The 9,737-nt window shown below is 40.8% G+C and overlaps 1 non-coding gene across 1 annotated transcript; it reads left to right on the plus strand.

Moving 5' to 3' along the window:
* The first annotated feature begins 1,949 nt into the window (after nucleotides 1-1,949).
* LOC125283432 (small nucleolar RNA SNORD49) lies at nucleotides 1,950-2,008 on the plus strand. The gene has a single exon (XR_007191291.1). It is a non-coding gene; the product is annotated as a small nucleolar RNA SNORD49 (small nucleolar RNA).
* Nucleotides 2,009-9,737: the final 7,729 nt, after the last annotated feature.

Consider the following 9,737-nt stretch of genomic DNA (forward strand, 5'->3'; position numbering starts at 1 on the left):
CAAACGTTGTGCTTAGACAGGCAACCTATCTATTCATTCAACAGAAGTTTATTCTTTGTCCACTGGGACCCTCTCTGTTTGATCAGCAATATGCCAACTCATTAATTCCATCCAGATTCAGATGACTTTACTATAAACAAAATTAAATGGGTTCTCACAATTACAATTTTAGAAAGGAAAAGAATCAGCTAAGTGCACATTAAGTTTAGCCCAGAATGTACTTATTATAACCAACCTCCCCAAACACACAGATCTCTCCTCTCACTTGTTACTTATGGAGTTAAGTGTATGTACTCCTCCAATACCTCCCTGTCTCGTTCTTATTAAGATAGATTCTGGAGAAGAATCTGAATATAAAGGTGAAGTTCTAACTTACTTTACTAATTCCTCATAACTATGGAGTTGATAACGATCAGTTTCCCTCGGACTCTATTTGTCAAAGTCCCTTTCTCAGGAATAACAACTGTTTATCAAGGGTAGCTACAAGTTTCATAACTGGTCCCTGCATGAAGCTCTTGATCTACAGACGTATGAGTGGGGACTAGTGGGGACAGTGATAGAAAAAGTAATTTGCAGCTAAGGGGGGAGGACCTTTAATGATCAACTAAAGGCAATGGACTAGTTTTCCCCCCACAGGACCATCTTTTGAGAAGTTTCCTTAAAAAAAAAAAAAAAAAAAAAAGGAGTGGGCAGCATATGGGTGGCTCCGTCGGTTAAGCATCTGCCTTCAGCTCAGGTCCTGAACCCAGGCTCCTGGGATTGAGCCCCGCGGGGGTGGGGGAAGCTCCCTGCTCAGCAGGGAGTCTGCTTCTCCCTCTCCCTCTGCTCCTCCCCCTCACTTGTGCGTGCACATGCTCTCTCTCAAAAACATAAAATGTTTTAAAATAAATAAATAAAATTTTTAAAAAAATTTTAAAGGAGGGGAATTCTAGTCCTTATCCATAGCAGGGATAGCTCAGGAAGAGGAAAATGAACAGAGACCATTTAGGAGGCTGTTGCACAGATCTCAGCAATCAGCAACAAGAGCTGAACTAAAGTTATGGGGCTGGCAACTCAAGAAAATGGAATTGAAGACATCTCAGGCAAATAATCAACAAGATTCCATTGGTTCATTCACTCAATAGATATTCATTAAGAACAACTAAATGCCAGGCATTGAACTAGGACCTGGAGCTACGATGTTGAGTAAAGTAGATATTGTCCCTCATCCCACAAAATTCACATTTCAGCAAGGGAATACATAAGTATTTAAATAAGCAAATAAATAAAATATTTACAAAGTGTGAAGAAAACAAGATACTGAAATAACATCAGGGAGGGGCACTAAGACAATCAGGGCAATGGACAGGTTGTGGAGAGAAAGACAAAGAATAGAATCAAAAACTCCACTGAAGACTCAAGCCTGGATGACTGAAAAAAGGGTGGCATTAACAGAAACTAAGGTGAGCTGATTTGATGGAGGACGCAACCAAGGAAAGGGCTTGAATCTCAGATGTGTTAGGCTGAAGATACTTAAGTTGTACAAATGTTCAATTAGAAATGCTGGCCCCAGGGCACCTGGGTGGCTCAGTTGGTTGACCGCCTGCCTTCAGTTCAGGTCATGATCCCAGCATCCTGGGATCCAGCCCCGAGATGGGCTCTGCTCAGCTGGGAGCTTGCTTCTCCCTCTCCCGCTCCCCCACTTGTGCTCACTCTCTCTCTCTGTCAAATAAATAAAATAGAAAGAAAGAAAGAAAGAAAGAAAGAAAGAAAGAAAGAAAGAAAGAAAGAGAGAGAGGAAGAAAAAAGAAAGAAAGAAAGAAAGAAAGAAAGAAAGAGAGAGAGAGAGAGAGAGAGAGAGAAAGAAAGAAAGAAAGAAAGAAAGAAAGAAAGAAAGAAAGAAAGAAAGAAAGAAAGAAAGAAAGAAAGAAAGAAATTAAATGCTGGCCTAAATTTAAAGAAGAGTCAGATGTGCTGATGATACTGGGATTAGGAAGTGCTGTCAGAAGTGATAAAGAAGAGTCAGAGCTTTGGATACAAATTGGGAAGCTGTGGATGCAAATATGGCTGTCGAACATGTAGTTAAAAAACATTAAGTTAGATTTTTTTTTAATTTTTTATTATGTTATGTTAGTCACCATACAGTACATCCTTAGTTTTTGATGTAGTGTTCCATGATTCATTGTTTGCGTATAACACCCAGTGCACCATGTGATACGTGCCCTCCTTACTACCCATCACCAGCCTATCCCAATCCCCCACCCCCCTCCCCTCTGAGGCCCTCAGTTTGTTTCCCAGAGTCCATAGTCTCTCGTGGTTCATTCCCCTTCTGTTTACCACCCCCCCTTCATTCTTCCCTTCCTTCTCCTACCAATGTTCCTGTTATTCCTTATGTTCCACAAATGAGCAGGGTAAGTTAGATTGTTTTTCATCAAGCAGGAAAATAGATAAGGAGAAAGGGTCCATGAATAGAACATTAAAGAATGTGCACTCTTGTGGAATAAGAGCAGAAGAAACCAGTGAAAGATGAAGCCACAAGAAAGAGGAAGAGGCGGTAATTGAGGTAGTTCTCTGTCACACACTAAGAGAAAGGATATCAAAACAGAACATCAACAATTGCATATTTCTGCAAAGAGTTCAAGGGCAATGAGATAAAATTATTTTGGATTTGATGCTTAGAAGGCTTTCGAGGACTATTAAGGAAGCATTTTCAGTAAAATTGTGGGTGGGCTTAGTTCATGGATGGGAATCATGCCGTAAACCCAAACCCTAGATTTTCTGAAACACTCCCAATTTCAATTTACTCTGTTTTGTTATAAACCATGTGTTTTGATTTTTCCATTTGAAACTATGGTAACATTGTTGTAAAGAGAGAGGAACAACGCATTTAAAGCTTTCAGGATGCTCGTCAATGAAAGGAAGGTGAGTAGCAAGTACTTGCCACTGGAAGGAGAATCAAGAGAAGGTGTTTAGAGTAGGGGAGTCCTCAACACATTTGTAAGCAGGAGGAAAGTGAGCAGCTAGTGAAGCAGGGAACTAAGCTTTGACAAACAAAATGGCAAATACTGACAGCACTAAATTTCAGAGGAAGCCAGAAGAACTTGGGATCAATAGCACAGATGGATGGAGAAGGTGATTTTGTTCTTTCAAGTCGTAACAGGTAAAAGGATAGATTAAAATGTTAGGTGATGGATGTGTTAATTAACCTGACGGGGTAACACTTTCACAATGTATATGTATATCATAACATCACATCGTACACTTCTAACATCTTACAATTTTATTTATCGATTATACCTCAATAAATCAGAGCAGGGGGGAGAATAGATAAAGATGAAGATATTTTCAAGAAGAAAGGAGTGGGGAAGAGATAATGATGCTAGAATATAAGGCCACTAAAATATAAGCTCCAGGAGATCAGGATTATTTGATCATTCTGTTTGACTGGCTTTCACTAAATATCAGCAGAATAAATTCACACCTACCAGGTAAAGAAAAAGGCGTCTTGAATTCCTAAAGGTAAGGACTTGGCAGGAGCTTAAAGAGGAATTTGGGAAAGTTCTATAGTGTGAGACACTGAGTCAGAATGAGATGGATAGAATAATGGCTGCTAATGGTGTCCAATGAAGTCATAGCAATAATCTGCTCTTCACCTCCTCCATCATTAATTCAAAAGAGTCAGTAAGGTCTTCCCTGGACAATCTACCTAAAGCAGCCGGTCCTTCTTCACCCGCCTCTACCTGTTATCCTAGTTCCCTGCTTTATTCTTCTCCTTAGTGCTTATACTCTCTGTTGTGCCATATTTTACTTTATTACCTTATTATCTATCTTCCTCCACCAAAATGTGACCTAGGGCAGGGATTTTTGTCTGTTTACTCACTACTCTCTCTCTCTCCAGTGACTAGACCAAAGCACATTGAATGAATGACCACCAAGGTAGGAGATAGAGTCATCAGAATTAAATGACTTTCTTCATTGACAGTGAGTTATTGGAGGGGGGGGGGAAGAAGAAGAAAATTTAATAAATGATGGAAATATTCCAGAGTGAATAGTGATGGAAATACAAAGGAAAAGAGGGGTTTCTAGAATGCTAAAAATTAGTGGAAAGTGAGGTAATTGGGATCAGTGAGGTAAAATGATGAATCACAAAGTCATTACCATCAAGCCAATGGTAGCTCCGGATACCACCCCTCTCTTAAGATGACCACAAAGCAGAGGGTAGAGAGGTGCAGGGTATCATGCTACATGACCAATGTAAAAAAACAAAAAAGCAAAAAAACAATGCTGCCTGGCACAGAGTTAAGTAACAAGTAACAACTATTTTTTTATATTTTCACAATGCTCTGGTCCAGAGCCACTGGACAACTTCATCATTCCTGAGTCCACATCATATTACTATCTGGTCAAAGGGCTGCGCTGCAGATGACAGGGAAATCCTCCTCTCCTTGCTAATGAGGACACCTCAAGCATAGAAGGCACTTCCACCTGGAAAATCCACATTCACCAGGCTTGTCAAGATGTAATTGTCACCCATCTAACTTCTGCGGAGCCACACCATCCTGGTCCACACACACATACGCATATCCCGTTACTGGATCATTCACATTTCTCCACAGCTTCAAAATTATATGACTAAACCTAGATCAGGGTCACACCCTACAATGGGCAAAATGCTGGAAGAACACCGCTGTGCCCCTTTATACCACACCACTGCTCACACATTCAGATAACAGCCAACTCTAACGCAAAGACTCAGTTGGCCCACTTAGTCTTTCTCCACATTATGTTTCTATTATTGAATTATTGGCCTACAACAAAACCATGCTCTTTTGCCCTTATAGTTTACCTCACAGCAGGGAGGGGGAGTTAGAAATAGAATCATTTTTCCAATTTGAAGGTCATTTTAAGTACCAAGCTAACAACGCATCTCTGTGTGAATTGGTTTCAGACACAGTGCATACATCATCACTACCATCCTCGTCCACTAGAATGGTAGTGGATGAATGGGAGAGTTTCCACAGCTGGGAATGCCAAGCATCAGTAAAGCTAAATCATTTGCCCAAGGTCACATAACTTATAAATGGTAAGACCCTACTCTGACCCCAAAGCCAACATCACTGCCCAGGTTTAAAACAGATGGATTCATCCGTGTTTTCCATTTCTGAATGCTAGGAAAGAGATCACAGCAAAACAAGCTCTCAAAAAGAAATGATACACTTTTTCTTTAAAATTCCAAGAGAAATCTGGATTTAATATCATTTGATATTCCTCATTCAAATTTGGAAATGTCTTATTTGTGAGTTAAAAGAAAATATATTTCTGTATCAAATACTTCTGGCCAGGAGTTCATTAACTCCCCTTTATGGAAAGACCATGTTTTCAACAAATCTTTAAGAAAAAATATTAATTGGGGATGCCTGGGTGACCCAGTCACTAAGCGTCTGCCTTCGGTTCAAGTCATGATCCCGGGGTCCTGGGATCAAGCCCTGCATCGGGCTCCCTGCTCAGTGAGCCTGCTTCTCCCTCTCCTTCTGCCTGCTGCTCCCCCTGCTCGTGCTCTCTCTCTCTCTCTGTCAAATAAATAAGTAAAAATCTTCAAAAAAAAAAAAAGAGAGAGAGAAAATATTAATTGATCATGAAGCAGTTTAAATCTGCTTTTGTACATGTCTTCGAGCTCTTCTGTGAGTTTGAAAAGAAGCTACAACATGGTTGTTAGAGGCTGTTTTCTGTCACATACACACACACACACACACACACACACAGCCATGTTTCTTCATTCCCCAGATATGACAAATCAGGATCTATACAAATGGAACTGAATAGAAAAAGGGAAGGACATCTTGATGTAGAAACTGCCCTCTATCCTATCGGAGAACTTTATCATAAAAATGTAAAGCTTGTCATCATCATTTATTAGCCACTGATAATGGGCAGGATCCGAGGCATCGCAAGATGTTGTAACAATGTGAAAATGCGATCTTCTCAAAAAAAGAGACCAAAGGGAAACAGAAATAAAAATTCGTAGGAATAGATGTGTACATTTCCATCCATGTAGTATTGCTTTAATCTCCCAGGTAACAGTTTTACCAACTATCTCGAGTGTAGATTCCTCCCAATGTAGCTATGTGCTGCTGCTGAACAAATTACCCCCCAAATGTAGCGACTTCAAGCAGCAAACATTTATTGTCTCGGATCGTGGACCAGGAATTCAGAAGCACCCTAGCTGGGAGGCTCTGACTTGGGGTCTTTCACAAAGCTGCCAAAAAAGACACGAGCAAGGGCTGAGGTCGCGGAAGGCCTGAGTGGCGCTGGAGGAGCTCTGCTAAGCGCACTCGCGCTGGCCGAGCCTGAGTTCCCGCTGGGGCCACCTGTCCACAGAGCTGCTTGACTATGTTCAGGTCCTGGCAGGTGGCTTTCCCCAGGATAGCAAACAGGTCGGAGTGAACCAGAGAAAGAACAAGGGAAAAGCCACAATGCTTCTCATGGCGTAGCCTCAGAAGTTACACCCAACAGTTCTGCCCTGTCCGTTTAGTAGAATCGAGTCACTAAGTGCCGCCCACGCTCTGGGGAGGAGAGCTAGGCTCCACATGCTGAAGCGAGGAATAGCAAATCATCTGTGGGCATCTGTTTAAGCCACACCCTTAACACCCACACTTTTTCTGCCCCACCCCCAGTCCTTCCCAGACTCCTGCAAATTTTGGACTTCCACAGTCAGCGTTAACCACAATTATGCATAAATGCATTTATTTCAGGGGCAACGGGGTGGCTCAGTGGGTTAAGCGTCTGCCTTCGGCTCAGGTCATGATCCCAGGGTCCTGAGATCCAGCCCCACATGGGCTCCCTGCTTAGCGGGAAGTCTGCAACTCCCTCTCCCTCTGCCACTACCCACCCCCCCACCCAGCTAGTGCTCTCTCCCTGTCTCTCTCCTCACTCACTTGCTCGGTCTCAAATAAATAAATGCATTTATTTCAGTATCCACTTGTGTAGGTGCCATCCTACACACATGAATAAATGAAGCCAAGAACATCCCTGCCCCTTTCAGAACCTAGTAGAAGGAGACGAAGAGTAAACAGATAGATGCATAATATGGTGGTGATAAATGCCACGTTTAAAAGATATAATAAAATAGACAAAGGAATTAGAGCATTATGAGTACTTAAATAGTGAAAGTGCTCTATTATCAACATATCATACATTTAATACATACACTACTAAGCCTTGAGAATTCGAATGACCTCAATCTGCAAAAACCATTAGCTTTGTCCTTCACGTGCTTTTTTTTCCCTAACATTTTTGCAAGATTTGCTTCTGTGTTTTTTCTCCCAGCTTTGCCAGGACTTTACTGTATATGCCAAGTCTTAAAAAATAGCCAGAAATTCTCTCTCGGCTTTTCCTCAAACAGCCATTTCTTCTTTCTTTTGTTGCTGGCTCTCCTCCATGAAAACTTGGCCTGTAACGCCTCCCCTTCTGGAAAACCACAGGCTGTCCTGGAACTAGTGTCTGCTCTCCACCTGAGCTGCATCAATAACCAAACCCTCTCCACTATCAGGAATAGGGAAACCGTTCTTCCTGTTGGTAGAAGCCATCTTGGCTCTCACGGTCTCACTACCAGTTTATCCATCTTGGCCCAGGGTCCACCTTCTCATTACTAGTTCTTCAAAGTTTCCCCTACACACGCAGGATTCCAACACCTCTCTAAACAATGTACAATAAAAACTACAGACGAACTCCCTAGACACCAAATAACACAAAGGAACTTTATATCACATAACTGTGAGGTGTTATGTTATTACCTATTTCTCGTACTTAACCACCATTTGGACTTCTAACAACTCTTGTATTTGGTAAACTATGAGCTTAGAGAAGATTCAAATTGGGAAGAGACTAGTTAATTGTAATGACAGATTTTGAATATTGAGTTACAACTGAAAATTTAGTTAAAAAAAAAAAAGACCTAAAGGACCAAACCCTCTTGCCTGTGTTTTATTTATTCAGTTATTTTTCCCCCATTCCATCTGTGCCCTAGATGTTTATTTCTATTTAATAGCACCCAACTGGTGGGATATGATGTAATATATTTAGAAAACCAGCTAGGTCTCTTTTTTATCTGCCATATTACTCCAGATGGAAATACACTTTGGCATATCACATAAGCCTTCTTGGTTACCTTCTGTTCATAGTTGCTGTGCCAGTGAGGAATATGAAAACTGGAACTTTCCACCAAGGGCAGACAATATAATTGAATTAGAGTGTTCCAAATTTTCTGAGTGGCACTGGGTTGTGCTTTGTTCCTTCCTTCCTTCCTTCCTTCCTTCCTTCCTTCCTTCCTTCCTTCCTTCCTTCTCTGGCCTGAATATGCCATACTAACACTTTTATAATAAAAAAGTACTCAGTATACATCTTGTGGTATAAAGAAAGGACATTTCCCAGAAGCTTCATCAATTTCTTCTTCTCACTAAGTATATCTTAATCTTCTAACCTGTTGTACTAGACTAGTTATAAAGGCTATTATTTTGCTTAAAATAACACAGTATCCAGTAGATGCTAGGAACAAAACCATAAACACATAGGGACACCATGTCCTATTTAAGCCCTGACTAGAGGAAATAGAGGAATGGAATCACCACAGGGATTGCCAAACACCTCTACCCACAGCTCTCTTACAAGCTTCTCCCATGGCACCTAACCACATCATGCGCACGAAGGAAAATTCAAGGACGGCTCAGTCGAGCCCCCATCTTTGAGGAGTATGCCTCATCAACTCAGGCTGCCACAATAAGTTACCACAGTTTGGGAGCTTAAACAACAAAAAATTTATTTCTCCTAGTTCTAGAGATTGGAAAGTCTGAGATCAGGCACCCGCATGGTGGGGTTCTGACGAGAGCTCTCTTCCGGGTTTGCAGCTGGCTGCCATCCTGCTGTGTCCTCATTTGGCAGACAGTGTGTCAGAAAACAAGCTCTCTAATGTCTCTTCTTATGAGGGCACTAATCCTATGAGGGGGCTCCACCCTCGTCACCTTATTACCTCCCAAAAACCTATCCTAAATACTATCACGTTAGCAATTAGAGCTTCAATATATGAATTTGGGGAGCACACAAAAATTCAGTCCACAAAAACATCACTGGAATGAATTAAAAATACTGTACCAACTATCTCCATTTCCACATATAACTCCTATGTTAATAATGAAACGGAAATGGGCCTTAGTCCTGCCAAAATAATGGCCTTATGTGAAATTTTTTAATAAAATTAATTTTTAAAAATCCCACTTGTCAACAGTACCAAGTGGCCTCTGTTGAGTATTTTTGCAGCCTGCATGTGCATGACCCCCAGTACAGCTACAAGCTATACCAGAAACTATCAGCTGATAGTTACTTAGGATCAATGCTCTCGATCAGCTGAAACCCAGAGCAAACAGTCAGTGGCATAGTGCAGTTTCCTGGAAACACATCACTCATTTTATTATCCAAGTTCTAAACATTTTAATATGTCTCCCAATACATTGTCTTATTTGAAAAAATAAAAAATATTAAAAAAAACCTGCAAAGTAAAAAAAAATTACAGAAAAGGAAAAAAAAAAGACAAAACACTTTCTAACACCAAATCCAGAAAAAAAATATTCATTTTTAAACATCTTCAATTATGATAATATTTTGAAAATTATCAATATGGTTTTTCTTCTGCCTTTTTGAGTACATAACCATCACCTTAGTGGGCATTTGACTGGGGACAGAGAAGGATTTTTTCACGAAAGGAT

The sequence above is a fragment of the Ursus arctos genome, unplaced genomic scaffold (assembly GCF_023065955.2).
Source record: "Ursus arctos isolate Adak ecotype North America unplaced genomic scaffold, UrsArc2.0 scaffold_37, whole genome shotgun sequence".
Taxonomy (NCBI): Eukaryota; Metazoa; Chordata; class Mammalia; order Carnivora; family Ursidae; genus Ursus; species Ursus arctos.